Source organism: Anomaloglossus baeobatrachus, chromosome 2, assembly GCF_048569485.1.
Source record: "Anomaloglossus baeobatrachus isolate aAnoBae1 chromosome 2, aAnoBae1.hap1, whole genome shotgun sequence".
Classification (NCBI taxonomy): domain Eukaryota; kingdom Metazoa; phylum Chordata; class Amphibia; order Anura; family Aromobatidae; genus Anomaloglossus; species Anomaloglossus baeobatrachus.
The window spans coordinates 567557964-567577288 of NC_134354.1; the positions used below are offsets into that span (position 1 = coordinate 567557964).

General features: G+C 47.5%; 1 protein-coding gene and 1 long non-coding RNA gene across 5 annotated transcripts in view; one reads left to right on the forward strand and one right to left on the reverse strand.

The window, feature by feature from the left end:
* The window catches only part of MBNL2 (muscleblind like splicing regulator 2), a 251239-nt gene that overhangs the window by 185534 nt on the left and 46380 nt on the right, over positions 1-19325 (reverse strand). The window lies entirely within an intron of this gene.
* LOC142290396 (uncharacterized) overlaps positions 1-19325 on the forward strand; it is a 37613-nt gene that overhangs the window by 18073 nt on the left and 215 nt on the right. The gene's annotated exons all lie outside the window — the stretch shown is intronic.

The window sequence follows — 19325 nt, forward strand, 5'->3', positions numbered from 1 at the left end:
CATTCAGCAGTCACATAGAGTGAAAGCAGACTTTTCCAGTTAACCTCTATAATCTAATGACTGATCAAACAAATGGCTTTTAGGGCCATTCTAGCAGATATCAGTCAGATCAATGAGTGTCTGGATGGTGCATTATGTATTTGCAATCTGATCTGGATTGAATCCAAGAACATTACACTTTTTCCCAACCTCACTGGGTCCCACCTTAAATTTCATATCATAATTAAAGCTATCAGACATTTGCCACCCTCATCTCCTATATCTGACTCATCTCTGCCGAGATATCTTGTAGAATTGTCTTTGGTAAAAATCAATAGCTTGAGTTTGAACCTCTTCAAATGGTCACTACTGTTTTCCCCTAGATACGGAAAGCCGCATAGCTGTGGAACCACTATATACACTGACAAGCAAAAGGGTAACAATGATTTGAACTGTTGACTTTCAGGCTCCACTCTATCCACTACAGCTTTGAGCATGAGACTACCTTTATTTTATAGACAATCATCTTGGCTATCACATATATAAATTTGACTTGCAACTATTTAGCATATGATTAGTTATCCGGATTCTTGTCATGTCACTGCATTGTTACTGTTTTGCTCCTAAAAATCTAAATTTCCATTTGTATTATTTTGTTAGTATTTTGTAAATCCACCTTTGGCTTTCAGCACTGCCTGAATCTTTCTGGGCATGCTCTGGATCAGATTCATTCATGTCTCGACCAAAATGTGATCCCAGGTCTCTTCTACACGTTGTCAATGCTGTTGCATACTGGTCAAGTCACTTGTGTATGTATACAGCTTTTTCTTCATCTCTACCCCCCAGTGTTCAAATGGGTTGAGGTCTGGAGACTGTGGGGGCCAATCCAGCACCTCTACTTCACTGTCATGGAATCATTTATTTGACAATCTCAACGTATGCTCTGGTCATTATTCTGCTGGAACACTATGCTGTCTTTTTCATACCCATAGTACTCGAGTGTTCAAAGTAACTAGTCTTGTAGGATACTCACATATCGTTCAGCATTGAGACCACCATCGATCCTGGTCAATTATCTAACATCTTTGGCTGCAAAACAACCCCATATCATCAGGCTTCCTTCACCAAACTTTGACAGTTCCTTCAATTTCTTGTTCCCTTAATTCTTCCAGACTCATTTGCACCCATCAGAGCTTAACCTATTGACTTTTGTCTCATCACTTCAAATCACCCATTTCCAATCTTCTACTGTCCACTTTTCGTACTTCTTTGCAAACTCAAGCTGACTCTTCTTATGATGATATTGAAGTTGAGGTTTCGTCATCTTTTTTTCGGCCGCCATTCCAGACTTGTGTAATGTGCGTCGCACTATGATTGCGTGCACATCTGTGATCTCACTATTACGAAGCATACGAGCCACCTCCACTGCCATGTTTGTAGCACCAGAAATAATAGACCTTGTAATCAGCCGATTTGTTGACTCCGATATTTTTCCTTTACGTCTACCTCTTGGCTTTTGAATGGATGCTTGCCACTGTGTGTGTATGTTTGCATGTGTGTATGCATATATATATATATATATATATATATATATATATTTTTATATATATATATATATATATATATATATATATATATATATATATATATATATATATGAGAGAGAGAGATGAATTTATCAATTTATGCAAATCATTCAGCAAGTTGTGTGTGTGTGTATATATACATATACACACACACACACACACACACACACACACACACACACACGCACACACACACACATATATAATCCAGAGATGTAAATGGCTGCATTCAATTGTGATCTGGGGAGAAGTCTTTCAATTTATCAATTTAGATCTAGGACAGTCAGAATATATATTCACCATTTAATGTTGAAGTAGCTGTACATGTGTCCTTACCATCACCAGTTATAGAGCGGCCAGAATAAAATCACCAAAAAATCCAGTAGAAGGGAAAATTACTGTATGACCAGACATAAGATAATTAAGTAATAACTTTAAAGGGAATCTGTCAACCTTTTGCCTTTGTTTAGTCATTAATATGGGCATACAGGTGACATAAAGGTGAAATTAGCCTTACTTGTATGCCTCCTGGATGATGGGTCATTTGGCAAAAATCCTCTTTTATATCTTCTAATTTCCAGGCAATAGGGCGTGTTCTGCCCAGAAGATAAGCCTGACTCCAGTCTTCATTATACAGGATTCTTTCCCCATTCGCTTCAGGGTCCCTGTAACATCAGGTGTGCTGCCGGAAATCCCGCGCCTGCACATTCAGCCGTCCGTCTCTCCCCTACACTGTGAAGCAGCAGTGACTCCCCGATGCTTGAGCACAGCAAAATTGAAGCCTTTACCCACAGAAGGGAGGAACAGTACAGAGAGGGACAGCAGGCATAATGTGCAGGCGCGAGATTTCCGGCCGCGCACCTGACATCACAGGGACACCAGGCAAGAGAAGGGGAGGAGGAATCCTATATAATGAAGACCGGAGACTGGCTTATCTTCCGGGCAGCATACGCCCCATAGCCCGGAAAACAGAAGATATAAAAGAGAATTTTTGCCAAACAACCCCTCATCCAGGAGGCATATAGGGATAGCTAATTTCACATTTATGCCACCTATATGCCTATATTAATAACTAAAAAAATGCAAAAGGGTGACATATTCCCTTTAATGTATAGAATGACGTCAAAGCTGCTATAAATGAATGGAAACGAGAGCAATTTGCAGTGACACTTTCAGATGCAGCTAGACAGCAGTGATTATTGACTGGATCCCACTTGTCACACCACATACAGATTTACTTTTTCACATAATCCATACATCCTAGCCTTTAGCTGTCAGTAGAGATGAATTTATCAATTTATGCAAAACATTCAGCGAGTTGTGAAAATAAAGTAGAAGAGGATAACTGTAAAGTATTCCTTTGCTGCCTTCAACTATATTGATTTCTCCTTTAATATTGCGTACAAAGCAGGAATTGTACTTTAGAAAATGTTTATTTGTTATTTAGGATATGTTCAAAGGGATTTTTACATAGGTTTTGCTGCAGATCTGCTTGAAAATTCATATCAAAGAGTATTCCAAGAGTATGTCTAGTTTATAATGTGGATTTTATAGTGAATACTCGGCAAAATCATGTAGAAAGTCTTCTTGAGCTCATATCCAAAGAGAGTTTTTCTCAATATCTTAAATGTGTAAAATTGTAAAGTGCTAAATCTAATAAAGGAAACAGCCCCCAAAAATCTGTTATATATCAAGGTATTCTAGAAATACATATATCCTAGAAGAATAAATGATTGTGTTGTATTATATTAAGATAAACCAGTTAAAATCAACACATATGAACACATGATTAATAATACAAGAGGTATAGTAGTAGGAGGATATATCTGCTGTCAAAAATATCTCAGACTGTGCCTATTATACCGTATTTTTCGGACCATAAGACGCACTTTTTTTTTACTCCAAATGTTGGGGGAAAGTTGGGGGTGCGTCTTATGGTCTGACTATATGGCTGCGGCCGGGAACGAGGGTGCTGCGGTGGAGCGGGTCATCGGGGGCACGAGCAGGCAGCAGCAGCGCCTGCTGTGACCACGTGGGCCCGCTCATTACATATGCACACCCATCCTCACGCCCATCTCTCAGCGCTGAAGCCGGCACTGACAGGTGGGCGGGAGGACGAGCGGGGACGCGCGCATAGTAAAGAGCCGGTCCGCATGATCACCCCTGGCAATTACAGCCTGGAGTGATCATGTGCGGCTGTATTCACTGCCCCCCGCGCGTCATCATCAGCGCGGGGTGCAGTGAATCAGTACACTCACCCGTCCCTGTGTGTGGAGCCATCCCCCTGCAGCACGCGATGTCTTCCTGTCTGTGCCGGTCAGCTGATCTGTGCTGATCAACTGATTGTCACAGACAGGAAGACATCGCGATGCTGCAGGGGAACGGCTCCACACACACAGGTCAGCGGCGCAGAGAGGATGCTGATCGGCTGCAGGGAGTGAGGAAAAGGTGAGTATAAACGTTTATTTTTTTTCTCTGTGCTATAGGATACAGGCCATATACCAGGATGGTATATGAGCACAATGGGGGCATATAGCAGGATGGGAGTATATGAGCAGGAGGGATGGGGGGTATATGAACAGGATGGGGGTATATGAACAGGATGGGGGTATATGAGCACGATGGGGGCATATAACAGGATGGGAGTATATGAGCAGGATGGATGGGGGGTATATGAACAGGATGGGGTATATGAGCAGGATGGATTGGGGGTATATGAACAGGATGGGGGTATATGAACAGGATGGGGGTATATGAACAGGATGGCAGTATATGAGCAGGATGGGCGTATATGAACAGAATGGGGGTATATGAACAGGATGGGGGTATATGAACAGGATGGGGGTATATGAGCAGGATGGGGGTATATGAGCAGGATGGGGGTATATGAGCAGGATGGGAGTATATGAGCAGGATGGGAGTATATGAGCAGGATGGGAGTATATGAGCAGGATGGATGGGGGAAATATCAATAGGATGGGGGTATATGAACAGGATGAGGGAATATGAGCAGGATGCCGGTATATGAGCAGGATGGGGGTTTATAGCAGGATCATATACAAGGCAGGAGGTTCATTACCAGGATGGGGTACCTTAGTAGAGAATTTGGGGACATTACCCCCATAACAGTGTCAGCAGCAGATCCTCGCCCCATAACAGTGTGTCATGAACACATTTTTTTGCTTAAAGTTTTATTTTCCTATTTTCTTCCTCTAAAACTAGGGTGCATCTTATAGTCCGGTGCGTCTTATAGTCCGAAAAATACGGTACTTACAATTGATAGTAAAAAAAAAATTATATATATATATATATATATATATATATATATATATACAGTAGATATATATATATATACACTGTATATATATATATACTGTATATACTGTATATACAAAGTATATCACGAAAATGAGTACACCCATCACATTTTATATCTTTTCATGAGACAACACTGAAGATATGACATTTTAATACAATGTCTAGTCAGTGTCCAGCTTGTGTTGCAGTATATATTTGGTGTGCCTTCTAAATAATTCAACACACAGCCATTAACCGTAAAACCATTGGGGAAAAAATGTGAGTACACCGTAAGTAAAAATAGCCAAATTGCGACCAATTAGCCATTTTCCCTCCCTGATGTCATTTGACTCATTAGTGTTACAAGATCTCAGGTGTGAATAGGGAGCTGGTGTGTTGCATTTGGTGTTGTCGCTCACACACTCACTCATATTGGTCACTGAAACTTTAACATGGCACCTCATGGTAAAGAATTCTCTGAGGAGCTGAAAACAGAATTGTTGCTCTACATAAAGATGGCCTAGACTATATGAAGATTGCCAGCACCCAGAGATTGAGTTACAGCACGGTGGCCAAGACCATTCAGCGGTTTAACAAGACAGGTTCCACTCAAAACAGGCCTCACAATGGTCGACCAAAGAGCTCGAGTGCACATGCTCAGCATCATATCCAGAGTTAGTCTTTTCAAAATAGACATATAAGTGCTGCCAGCATTGCTGAAGAGGTTACAGGGTGGTGGGGTCAGCCTGTCAGTGCATGTGTGAAGTGTGTCTTGCCTACAGTCAAGCATGGTGGAGAGCGTGTCATGGTTTGGGGCTGCATGAGGGCTGCCGGCTGTGGGGAGCTACAGTTCATTAGGAGAACCAAGAATGCCAACATGTATTATGACATACTGAATCAGCATGATCCTCTCCCTTTGGAAACTGAGCCACAGGGCAGTATTCCAACATGATAATGACCCCCAAACACACCTTCAAAACGACCACTGCCTTGGTAAAGAAACTGAGGGTAAAGGTGCTGGACTGGCCAAGCATGTCTAAAGACCTAATCCCTATTGAGAATCTGTGGGGCATTCTCAATTAGATGGTGGAGGAGCGCGAGATCTCTAATATCCACCAGTGACGACTTCTTGGAGGAGTGAAAGAGGATCCAGTGGTTCCTGTGAAGCTCTAGTGAACTCCATGCACAAGAGAGTAAAGGCAGTGCTTGAAAATAATGGTGGCCATACATAATATTGACACTTTGGGCACAATTTGGCTATTTTCACTTAGGGGTGTACTCACTTTTCTTTCTAGTTGTTTAGACATTAATGGCTGTGTGTTGAGTTATTTAGAGACACATCATATTTACTGTTATACAAGCTGCACACTGACTACTTTACATTGTATCCAAGTGTCATATCTTCAGTGTCTCAGTTCAGTGTGAAATTATATAATAAAATATTTACAAAAATGTGAGGGTGTATTCACTTTTGTGATATTCTGTACATTGTAGGGGTTTCAGATCTCTGGTAGCCGCTTGGATACACACAGCCACAGGGCTTTTATATCAAAACAGCATAAGGTTTATTTTTCTTCATAAATTTATAGATCCAAAATGAAAACAGACTTTCTTCTGCACAAACGTTTAGCAAAACAGTCTTTTCTTCAGCATCAAGAAATAACAACTCTGTCCTTTCTACAGAACTCAGGCCCTGTGCGCACGCTGCGGTTTTTGCCGCGGATTTGCCACGGTTTTGCTGCATGAATTGCTGCAGAAAATGTTCATAACCTTCCTGCAGTCATTCCCCAGCAAAACCTATGGTAAAAAAAATGGTGTGCACTACATTTTTTCCCTACAGGTTTTGCTGGAGAATTTCTGCAGCAAAAAGAATGAGCATGTCACTTCTTTTCTGCAGGTACCTGCGGTTTTTGCCATAGATAATGGTAAAAAAGCGCAGGGACCAACCCACGGAAAAACCGCGGCAAAACCTCTGCAAACCGTGGCAAAAACGCGGGTGCAGTTTTACCATGGGTGCGATTTTTCTTAAGAAAAGTCCATTTTCTAGTCTAAGGAATAACAACATAGTCCTTTCTACAGAACTAACAACTAACAACACAGTCCTTTCTACAGAACTAAGGAATAACATCACAGTCCTTTCTACAGAACTAAGGAATAACATCACAGTCCTTTCTACAGAACTAAGGAATAACATCACTGTCCTTTCTACAGAACTAAGGAATAACAACACAGTCCTTTCTGCAGAACTAACAAATAACAACACAGTCCTTTCTACAGAACTAAGGAATAACAACACAGTCCTTTCTACAGAACTAAGGAATAACAACACAGTCCTTTCTACAGAACTAAGGAATAACATCATAGTCCTTTCTACAGAACTAAGGAATAACAACACAGTCCTTTCTACAGAAGTAAGGAATAACAACATAGTCGTTTCTATTGAACTAAGGAATAACAACACAGTCCTTTCTACAGAACTAAGGAATAACAACACAGTCCTTTCTACAGAAGTAAGGAATAACAACATAGTCCTTTCTACAGAACTAAGGAATAACAACACAGTCCTTTCTACAGAACTAAGGAATAACAACACAGTCCTTTCTACAGAACTAAGGAATAACAACACAGTCCTTTCTACAGAACTAAGGAATAACAACACAGTCCTTTCTACAGAAGTAAGGAATAACAACATAGTCGTTTCTATTGAACTAAGGAATAACAACACAGTCCTTTCTACAGAACTAAGGAATAACAACACAGTCCTTTCTACAGAACTAAGGAATAACAACACAGTCCTTTCTACAGAACTAAGGAATAACAACACAGTCCTTTCTACAGAACTAAGGAATAACAACACAGTCCTTTCTACAGAAGTAAGGAATAACAACATAGTCGTTTCTATTGAACTAAGGAATAACAACACAGTCCTTTCCACAGAACTAAGGAATAACAACACAGTCCTTTCTACAGAACTAAGGAATAACAACATAGTCCTTTCTACAGAACTAAGGAATAACAACACAGTCCTTTCTACAGAACTAAGGAATAACAACACAGTCCTTTCTACAGAACTAAGGATTAACACAGTCCTTTCTACAGAACTAAGGAATAACAACACAGTCCTTTCTACAGAACTAAGGATTAACAACACAGTCCTTTCTACAGAACTAAGGATTAACAACACAGTCCTTTCTACAGAACTAAGGATTAACAACACAGTCCTTTCTACAGAACTAAGGAATAACAACACAGTCCTTTCTACAGAACTAAGGATTAACACAGTCCTTTCTACAGAACTAAGGAATAACAACACAGTCCTTTCTACAGAACTAAGGAATAACAACACAGTCCTTTCTACAGAACTAAGGAATAACAACACAGTCCTTTCTACAGAACTAAGGAATAACAACACAGTCCTTTCTACAGAACTAAGGATTAACACAGTCCTTTCTACAGAACTAAGGAATAACAACACAGTCCTTTCTACAGAACTAAGGAATAACAACACAGTCCTTTCTACAGAACTAAGGAATAACAACACAGTCCTTTCTACAGAACTAAGGAATAACAACACAGTCCTTTCTACAGAACTAAGGAATAACAACACAGTCCTTTCTACAGAACTAAGGATTAACACAGTCCTTTCTACAGAACTAAGGAATAACAACATAGTCCTTTCTACAGAACTAAGGAATAACAACACCGTCCTTTCTACAGAACTAAGGATTAACAACACAGTCCTTTCTACAGAACTAAGGATTAACAACACAGTCCTTTCTACAGAACTAAGGAATAACAACACAGTCCTTTCTACAGAACTAAGGAATAACAACACAGTCCTTTCTACAGAACTAAGGATTAACACAGTCCTTTCTACAGAACTAAGGAATAACAACATAGTCATTTCTACAGAACTAAGGAATAACAACACAGTCCTTTCTACAGAACTAAGGATTAACAACATAGTCCTTTCTACAGAACTAAGGATTAACACAGTCCTTTCTACAGAACTAAGGATTAACAACACAGTCCTTTCTACAGAACTAAGGATTAACAACATAGTCCTTTCTACAGAACTAAGGATTAACAACACAGTCCTTTCTACAGAACTAAGGAATAACAACATAGTCCTTTCTACAGAACTAAGGAATAACAACATAGTCCTTTCTATTGAACTAAGGAATAACATCACTGTCCTTTCTACAGAACTAAGGAATAACATCACTGTCCTTTCTACAGAACTAAGGAATAACATCACTGTCCTTTCTACAGAACTAAGGATTAACACAGTCCTTTCTACAGAACTAAGGAATAACAACATAGTCCACAGCTGAGCTGTCACTGAGGTTAATCGCGGCCACCGCTGGATCCAGCGGTGGCTGTGACTTACCTGACTGACAGCAGTTGATCGCACTACTCACCTCATTTGTTGCGTGGAGGTGACAGGAGCGGCGGTGTCTTCTGCTGCTCCTGTCACCTGCATGCAGTAGAGCTGGATGCGACGCTGGAGGTCCGTGGATTACGCCGGACACGGAGGGCTTTGTCGGGGTTAATAAATTGGTGATGAGGAACTTTGTTAGTGTTTTTTATTTCTAATAAAGGATTTTTCGTGTGTGTGTGTTTTTTAACTGTAATTTACAGATTAATCATGGAAGGTATCTCGGGGAGACGCCTGACATGATTAATCTAGGACTTATTGGCAGCTATGGGCTGCCATTAACTCCTTATTACCCCGATTTGCCAACGCACCAGGGCAAATCGGGAAGAGCCGGGTACAGTCCCAGAACTGTCGCATATAATGTATGCGGCAATTCTGGGCGGCTGCTGACTGATATTGTTAGGCTGGGGGGCTCCCCATAACGTGGGGCTCCCCATCCTGAGAATACCAGCCTTCAGCCGTATGGCTTTATCTGGCTGGTATTAAAATAGGGGGGGACCGCAAGCCGGTTTTTTAAATTATTTATCTATTTATTTTACTGCACAGTATAGACACGCCCACCGGCTGCTGTGATTGGGTGCAGTGACACAGCTGTCACTCAGCGTGGTGGGCGTGTGTGACTGCAACCAATCACAGGCGCCTGTGTGCGGTAAAGCAGGGAATACGAGATTGATTAATGAGCGGCCGGCTTTTTCAAAATAGTAAAAGCCGCCGGAGCTTTTATAACAGCCGTGCAGCGCCGCGCCGGTGATCGGGGAACGGTGAGTGTGAGGCAAATCCTGGGATATGAAGAGGAATTATGATTGCCAGTCATAATCGCTCTCATCACTCCCTGGCAGTGCCCCCTCCCTTCTTGTTCTCAATGTCCACCATCTGGGAAGGTGTCACATCCTAGCAACACATCCCATGGCCATCTCCTGTGATATGGAGATTAGATGATGTGGGAACAATGGACACAGGATGACTCCCTGCCGTGACCCTGTGGTAGGGGCTGCTATCTAATTAGCAAGGCTATGGAAGTATCCAGACAGGACGACTCCAGTAAAATATGGTTCATATCTCGCAAGCCATATTTCCGATAAATATGGCAACCATAAAAATGGTGTTTGCGCATGCGGACGATGCTGGCACACCTTTTTTATGGAAGTAGGACATTGGGAAATACACCAAACGTGATATCAGCCAATGGGGAACTAGTAGACAAGTCGTGAGTCCCCTCGTTCTGTAGCTAAATTCATAACTGTCACAATGAGAGCGTTGGCGTCTGCCTACGACGCTCCCAGGCCAAGTTATGGCCATATCCCCTGTTGTGGATATTGTCCATAACTCCAGCCAGGGGTGGAGCAGTGCTCCCTCTGAGGTCACTAAGGTAGGAGGGGACCTGGATTTGCCCAGGTTGATAACCCTACTTCGGCCATTTTCCAGGGTTCTTTCGCCGGGGGTCACGTGTAGGAAACATCTGTGGGAAGGATCCTAGAAACCTGGTCTACAGCGCCCCCCTGTGGCCAGACGCACAAGGTAACTGCTGGAACTGTGTATGCCTGTTTGTAAACCATGCTTTATCTGTAACTGTACTCTGACATATGTATATTCTGTAGATTCCCTATTGTATATATTGTAGTTTCTAGTGTGCTTTAGGCTGATTAAATTATATAATTAATCTTGGGCTGTTCTGTTATCTCGATCTTGAATCCCACGTCTGTGTGTTCGGCTAATAGTTACCGTGAAGCGGTTGGTGGCAGCGAGTTTGTGCCAAGGATTATTGTGGGGAGGCCAGTGAGATTCGGGGAGATTTTATATATTCCGCCCGCGGAGGTCGGGGGAATATATACCCTACTCTCACCGGGGACCCTTCAATAATCGGCATAAGTAGTATAGCGGCCTCCTTGCTTATTGTCGGGCAATTCCATAATTGGCCTGACTATAAGAGGGGCGCTAGAGAGCACATCACGTGCTCTGCCTGTCGGTCGGGAGGTATAAAGGAGGGTTGACTCCTGCTTGTTACCCCCCGATCGTGACGTACTGGTAGCCAGCGCGGGGGATTTCTGAGTGACCCCCCCGGTGGTTCGTGACATATTGGTGGCAAGCGGTGGGATCGAGATAATAGTGTGTGTGAGTGTGAGACCCATACTCCCAGACACTAAAGACTGCCTGCAGCAGCTGTGGCTGCTGGGGTCTTCAGACTAGCTCAACACTAGAGTGTCAGAGTGCAGATACTGTAAGGTGTGTGGGTGCATCAGGTGTCAGTTCTGTGTCAGTGACCAAAAGTCTGCAAGAATGGCTGATGGCACCAGGAGCAGAGCTATGCAACTGGCCAATGCTAAAGCAGGAGCCGAAGAGAGGGAGGACGGTGCTGTGGACAGTAATGAGGAGGTTGCCCACGAGTCCTCCAGGAGCTCGACGCCAGAAAACCGTTCTGCAGAGGACAGCGCACAACCTGGCAATTATGGACAAGATGAGGAGCAGCTCACCCAAGGGTCCTCAACGAGCCAGATGCCAGCCCTCCGCTCTGCAATGAACAGTGAATCACCAGGCTCCGCAGCGGGCCGCAGATCACCACGTGCCATTCCACCGAGCCTGGGAGGCTCGGATAGCCTTCTTCAAATGGCTATGGCCCTTCTCCAGGCTGGAGACCAGGAGGGCTACAAGGAACTCCTGGCAGAGCGCAGGGCAGAGCGGCAGGCAGCGCGTGAAGAGCGCCAGGCAGAGCGTGAGGCTGCGGAGCGACGGCAACAGGCAGACCGTGACCACCAGCTGCAGCTAGCTCAGCTCCGGCCCTCATCAGCCACACGTGACCTTCAAGACACCAAACTTCCAAAGGTCCGTGTTGAGGACTTCCCAGTGCTGGAGAAGGATGGAGACTTGGACTCTTTCTTGACTGCTTTTGAACGGACTTGCCTGCAGCACCATCTGGACAAGGACCAGTGGGCCAAATACCTGACCCCCCGTTTAAGGGGTAAGGCCCTGGATATCCTTGGGGACTTGCCTGCTGAGGCAGATCAGGGCTACGACACCATCAAGCGGGCCCTGATCCAACAGTACAACCTCACTCCAGAGTCCTACCGCAAGAAGTTCCGGAGCCTACAGAAGGGACCAAAGGACTCCTGGGCTGACCACAGGCGGGCACTTGCCCGAGCTGCCGACCACTGGACCCAAGGCCTGCAGCTTTCCACCGGACCGGAGATCCTGGACTTGTTCATCACGGAGCAACTCTTGTGGAACTGCCCTGAGGATCTCCGCCAGTTCATCCGAGACCAGAAGCCAAAGGGGTCCACGGCTACAGCTGCCCTGGCCGATGACTACACCAACAATCGGGCTCCTGAGGCCAGGAGAGCAGCCACCAGCAGCACCTGGAGAGGGGGTAAGATGAACTCTGCGACTGCCCCACCTGCCCCTAGACTGCAGGGGGTGTCCCCCTCAACTCCCCTCTCCAGGCCCGTGGCAGAACCAAGACGGTGCCACCAGTGCAACCTACCTGGACACTTCAAGGCCGTGTGCCCTCAGCGTCCCAAGGCCCCGGCTCCGTCCCCGTCCCAAGGGCCGCCCAAGGTGTATTGTGTGGGTGGGGGTGGTGGTAGGTCCCTGGACAGCTTCCAACCTGTCACCGTCGGCCGGTCTGTGACCATAGGACTGCGAGACAGCGCCTCGGAGGTGACTCTGGTGCGGCCTGAGATGGTGTCCCCCCAAGACTTGATCCCTGGAAAAACCCTCGCTGTCTCCGGGATTGGAGGCATTGACCCGGCGCTGCCTGTTGCTGACATTTATGTGGACTGGGGCGCAGGGCGAGGGGTGAGAGAGGTGGGGGTAACTGATCGGATCCCTGCAAACGTGCTACTTGGGACAGATTTGGGGCAGATAACCTCCCAGTTTGGGCCCCCCCCAAGGGCTGAACCTTCAGCCAGTACTGACAGGCCTCCGGACAATGTTAATGTGTTATCTATGAATGATGTAAGGGAGGAGGGAGTGAACTCTGATACTTCTGCTTGCATAGACACCATAGACACACACACAGCTGCAGCTGTGACAGGGGAGGGGGTCAGAGAAAGGTGTGACAATGCCTCTACAAGTGATCAGCCAGTGAGCTGGGATCTGCTGCCCTCTGCAGGGATAAGCAGAGAGCAGGGTGCTGCAGGGGGAGGACCAGTGTGTGGGGTGGGGGCTACCACAGCAAATGTGGGGTCCCCAGAGATTTCACAGCGGGGTTCTGTTGCTGCAGGGGGGGAACAGGCAGGTGAGATTGGGGCCGGTCCAGGAGCGGAAGTGCTCCCAGGTAAGATCTCGGTACATGGTTCCCCCACAACCGGGGTGTCAGGAAGCCAGGTAGGTCTGCCTGAACCGGCGACTTGGTCAGGAACGGAGGAGGAGCAGGCACGACCCACGGTCGCAGCGGCTGTGGCCGCTGTCACCCGCAGTGGGAGTGCTGGAAGCCAAGGGGCCTCCCAGAGGTCCGATAGCTCTTCCCCTTCTGACCAAGTGGCAGCCGAGTCAGGTGGAGGCCAGGACACAGGTCCCGGGGTACTGACCGAAGATGTGACAGTCTCGTCGATTCTGGCCACATCTAGTCAGGGGTTTCAGGCAGCGTTAGAAGCTGACGACAGCCTGAAAGCTCTTAAGGAGCAGGCGGCACAGCCTCCCTCGGACTCGGACCCGGAGCGAGTGGTCTGGGACCAAGGACGGCTGTACCGGGTCACGGTCCAGCAGGGTTCACCGGAGGCGTGGCCCAGGGACCGACAGTTGGTGGTACCCTATCCGTTCCGGACGGAGTTGTTGCGGATCGCACATGAGATTCCGATGGCCGGACACCTAGGGATCGCTAAGACCAAGGCCAGGTTAAACCAGCATTTCTACTGGCCAAAAATGGGGGCCGATGTGGTTGCCTACTGCCGTTCGTGTGAAACCTGTCAGAGAGTGGGGAAGGCGGGGCCACACCCCAAAGCCCCACTGGTATCTCTGCCAATCATCGATGAGCCTTTCAGGAGGGTGGCTGTGGATCTGGTCGGCCCGCTGGCCATCCCCAGCAGCTCCGGGAAACGCTTCATACTAACGGTAGTGGACTATGCCACCCGGTACCCAGAAGCAGTGGCCTTGTCGTCCATTCGGGCTGACAAGGTGGCCACCGCCTTGCTGGAGATTTTCTCCCGAGTGGGTTTTCCCCAGGAAATGCTCACTGACCGGGGGACCCAATTCATGTCCCAGCTGATGGAGGCCCTCTGTAAGCAAGTCCAGGTGCGACATCTGGTGGCCAGCCCGTACCATCCACAGACTAATGGCCTGTGCGAGCGGTTTAATGGCACCTTAAAGCAGATGCTTAAGATGTTGGTCGACTCCCATGGGCGTGACTGGGAGCGGTATCTCCCCCACCTGTTATTTGCTTACCGGGAGGTTCCACAGGCCTCAACGGGATTCTCACCGTTTGAGCTCCTGTACGGGCGACGTGTGCGGGGCCCCCTGGCTCTGGTGAAAGAGGCTTGGGAAGGGGATTTGGCCATCCCTGGAGTGTCGGTTATCGAGTATGTCATGCGCTTTCGGGACAAAATGCAGGCCTTGACGCAACTGGTACACGACAATATGGCTCAAGCCCAGGCCGATCAGAAGCGTTGGTACGACCAGAACGCTTGTGAGAGGACCTACCAAGTGGGTCAAAAGGTGTGGGTACTGGTCCCCGTACCACAGGACAAGCTTCAGGCAGCCTGGGAAGGCCCATACCTCGTGTACCAGCAGCTCAACCCTGTAACGTACCTGGTCACCCTGGACCCTGCCCGTGGAAGGCGGAAGCCCTTCCATGTGAACATGATGAAGGCACATCATGAGCGGGAGGCGTGTGCGCTCCCCGTGTGCAACCTGCCCGAGGAGGGAGAAGCGGAAACCCTCTTGGATATGCTAGCCCAGGTTAGGGCAGGCGGATCCATTGAGGATGTGGAGGTTGGCCACCAGCTTTTGGAGGACCAACGGTCCCAGCTGTGGGCCACCCTACACCCCTTCCGGGGGTTGTTTACCAACCAGCCCGGAAGGACTGACTTGGCTGTCCATCACGTGGACACTGGGGATCATCCCCCAATCCGGCGTTCAGCGTATCGGGTCTCCCTGGAGGTGCAGCAACACATGCGCCAGGAGATTGACGAGATGCTGAAGCTGGGGGTGATCCAGGCATCCAACAGCGCTTGGGCCTCGCCTGTAGTCCTCGTCCCTAAGAAGGACCGAACCACTCAGTTCTGCGTGGACTACAGGGGGCTCAATGCTGTCACGGTCGCCGATGCGTACCCAATGCCACGCATCGATGACCTGCTCGATCAGTTGGCCGGGGCTCAGTACCTGACCATCATGGATCTGAGCCGGGGATATTGGCAGATCCCCCTGACTCGCAAGGCCAGGGAACGCTCTGCCTTTATTACCCCATTTGGACTGTACGAGTCCACGGTGATGCCATTCGGGATGAGGAATGCCCCTGCCACCTTCCAGCGGATGGTCAACACCCTGCTCAAGGGACTTGAAGGGTACGCGGCCGCGTACCTGGATGACATTGCCGTCTTCAGTCCCACCTGGGAAGATCACCTAGAGCATCTAGCACAGGTGCTCAGGCGGATCCACCAGGCAGGTTTGACCATCAAGCCGGGAAAGTGTCAGCTGGCCATGAGCGAGGTCCAGTACCTCGGTCACCGGGTAGGCGGGAGAACCCTGAAGCCCGAGCCTGAGAAAGTGGAGGCCATCGCATCCTGGCCCACCCCCAGGACCAAGAAGCAGGTGATGTCCTTCTTGGGGACCGCTGGGTACTATAGGAGGTTTGTTCCATGCTATAGTAGCCTGGCAAAGCCCTTGACGGACCTCACCAAGAAGAAGCTGCCCTCTGCAGTCGATTGGACAATGGACTGCGAGACAGCCTTCCGGGCCCTAAAGGACGCCCTGTCCAGCCCGCCCGTGCTACAGGCAGCCGACTTCACGCGGCCGTTTGTAGTACAGACCGACGCCAGTGACTTCGGCCTCGGTGCGGTGCTCAGCCAGGTGGACTCTGCGAGCCAAGAGCACCCAGTCTTGTACCTGAGCAGGAAGCTGTTACCAAGGGAAGTGGCCTATTCCACGATGGAAAAGGAGTGCCTGGCCATAGTGTGGGCCCTGCAGCGTCTGCAACCCTATCTATACGGGCGCCACTTCATCGTGGAGACGGACCACAATCCCCTCAGCTGGTTGCACACCGTCTCTGGGACGAATGGACGGTTGTTGCGATGGAGCCTTGCGCTCCAGCAATACAACTTCACCATTCGCCACAAAAGGGGCCGGGACCACGGTAACGCAGACGGGCTGTCCCGACAAGGAGAGGTCGCGGACGGGCGCACGGGGGAACACCGGAGTGTGCTGCCCCCTAGCGCCCTCAAAAGGGGGGAGGTGTGAGGCAAATCCTGGGATATGAAGAGGAATTATGATTGCCAGTCATAATCGCTCTCATCACTCCCTGGCAGTGCCCCCTCCCTTCTTGTTCTCAATGTCCACCATCTGGGAAGGTGTCACATCCTAGCAACACATCCCATGGCCATCTCCTGTGATATGGAGATTAGATGATGTGGGAACAATGGACACAGGATGACTCCCTGCCGTGACCCTGTGGTAGGGGCTGCTATCTAATTAGCAAGGCTATGGAAGTATCCAGACAGGACGACTCCAGTAAAATATGGTTCATATCTCGCAAGCCATATTTCCGATAAATATGGCAACCATAAAAATGGTGTTTGCGCATGCGGACGATGCTGGCACACCTTTTTTATGGAAGTAGGACATTGGGAAATACACCAAACGTGATATCAGCCAATGGGGAACTAGTAGACAAGTCGTGAGTCCCCTCGTTCTGTAGCTAAATTCATAACTGTCACAATGAGAGCGTTGGCGTCTGCCTACGACGCTCCCAGGCCAAGTTATGGCCATATCCCCTGTTGTGGATATTGTCCATAACTCCAGCCAGGGGTGGAGCAGTGCTCCCTCTGAGGTCACTAAGGTAGGAGGGGACCTGGATTTGCCCAGGTTGATAACCCTACTTCGGCCATTTTCCAGGGTTCTTTCGCCGGGGGTCACGTGTAGGAAACATCTGTGGGAAGGATCCTAGAAACCTGGTCTACAGCGCCCCCCTGTGGCCAGACGCACAAGGTAACTGCTGGAACTGTGTATGCCTGTTTGTAAACCATGCTTTATCTGTAACTGTACTCTGACATATGTATATTCTGTAGATTCCCTATTGTATATATTGTAGTTTCTAGTGTGCTTTAGGCTGATTAAATTATATAATTAATCTTGGGCTGTTCTGTTATCTCGATCTTGAATCCCACGTCTGTGTGTTCGGCTAATAGTTACCGTGAAGCGGTTGGTGGCAGCGAGTTTGTGCCAAGGATTATTGTGGGGAGGCCAGTGAGATTCGGGAAGATTTTATATATTCCGCCCGCGGAGGTCGGGGGAATATATACCCTACTCTCACCGGGGACCCTTCAATAATCGGCATAAGTAGTATAGCGGCCTCCTTGCTTATTGTCGGGCAATTCCATAATTGGCCTGACTATAAGAGGGGCGCTAGAGAGCACGTCACGTGCTCTGTCTGTCGGTCGGGAGGTATAAAGAAGGGGTGACCCCCACTTGTTACCCCCCGATTGTGACGTACTGGTAGCCAGCGCGGGGGATTTCTGAGTGACCCCCCCGGTGGTTCGTGACATAAGTATGAGAGAGGGCTGCTCAATTCAGTCACTCAGGGGATTAGCGGTCACCAGTGAGTCCTTCACGGGTGACCGCTAATCAGTACGCGGCACACAGACAGAGTTCACCCGAGTTCATTCTCATCGCGCAACTCTGTCTGCTGTCAGCCGACATGTATCAACGACATTGTGCATCACACACACACACGGAACATTTCACACGGACAACACACACACGTCAGTTATTTCACTCACGCACACACGGACATTCCACACACACATACGGCTAGCATACGGGATACACGGACGTGGTTTTAACGGATGTGTGTTTTCGGCCTCACATAGACTACCAACCATGCACAGTCTTTCTCCAGCTCCAGCATGAACACTTTGCTGAGTTAGGCTATGTGCGCACGTGTGCGCTCTGCACTGCACCTAAAAGGTGCGCTTCAGAGAGCAGCTGAAAAGCTCCGTTCTGAAGCGCATGGTGCCGGCAGAGAACGTGCGCTAGGCATGCAGCTCCTGCCAAAGACAGAGCAGGGGCTACCGGCAAAGCGCACGGAAGAAGTGACATGTCACTTCTTAGAACGCGTGCTTCGGGCAGCAGCCGAAGCGCTGCGTTCTAATATGCCACGTGCGCACGGCCCCTGCACAATCTCCATAGATTCTGCAGGGGACGCAGGACGCATGCAGTTACGCTGCGCTACAAAGCACATCGTAACTGCATGAATTACGCACACGTGCGCACATAGCCTTATGCCAGTTACAAGTTATTAGACCAAGACCTGGACCAGCTAATGGGAACGACGTTCCCAGGTGGGCTCATTTGGTCACTCCTAAAACCAGATAAAAAATCCAGTTAAATAAAAACCTTCTCAGTAACCTAGCACAGACTTGCTGGCACTTACCTTACCGAGGCCATCTCCACTGGGGCTCAGCAAAGAAGGTAACCGACCATGCAAGAGATCACCATATCAAGTCCTGAAACCAAAGCATTATATATACAATATATATATATACCGTATATATATGTATATTTATATATATAGTAATTTCTTGCTCGCGCTCTCTCTCTATATATATTATTGTTTCATAAATAATCTAATATGTATGTATATAAGTATGGATCTAAAAATAGAGTGTGTATATTTTCATAACTTAGCCCAAAGTGACTAGTGAAGGCATGTAATAAGAATATTTATACTGGTAAGAGCATTGAGGGCATATAGAGGAGTTAATTAACAATGAATAGCTCCACAAGCAAAGAGAACAATTATGGAGAGTGACGCAGTACATATAGTGAAAAGAACGTTTTATTAATCCATGCAACGTTTCAGGGAAAATGTTTAGATTAAA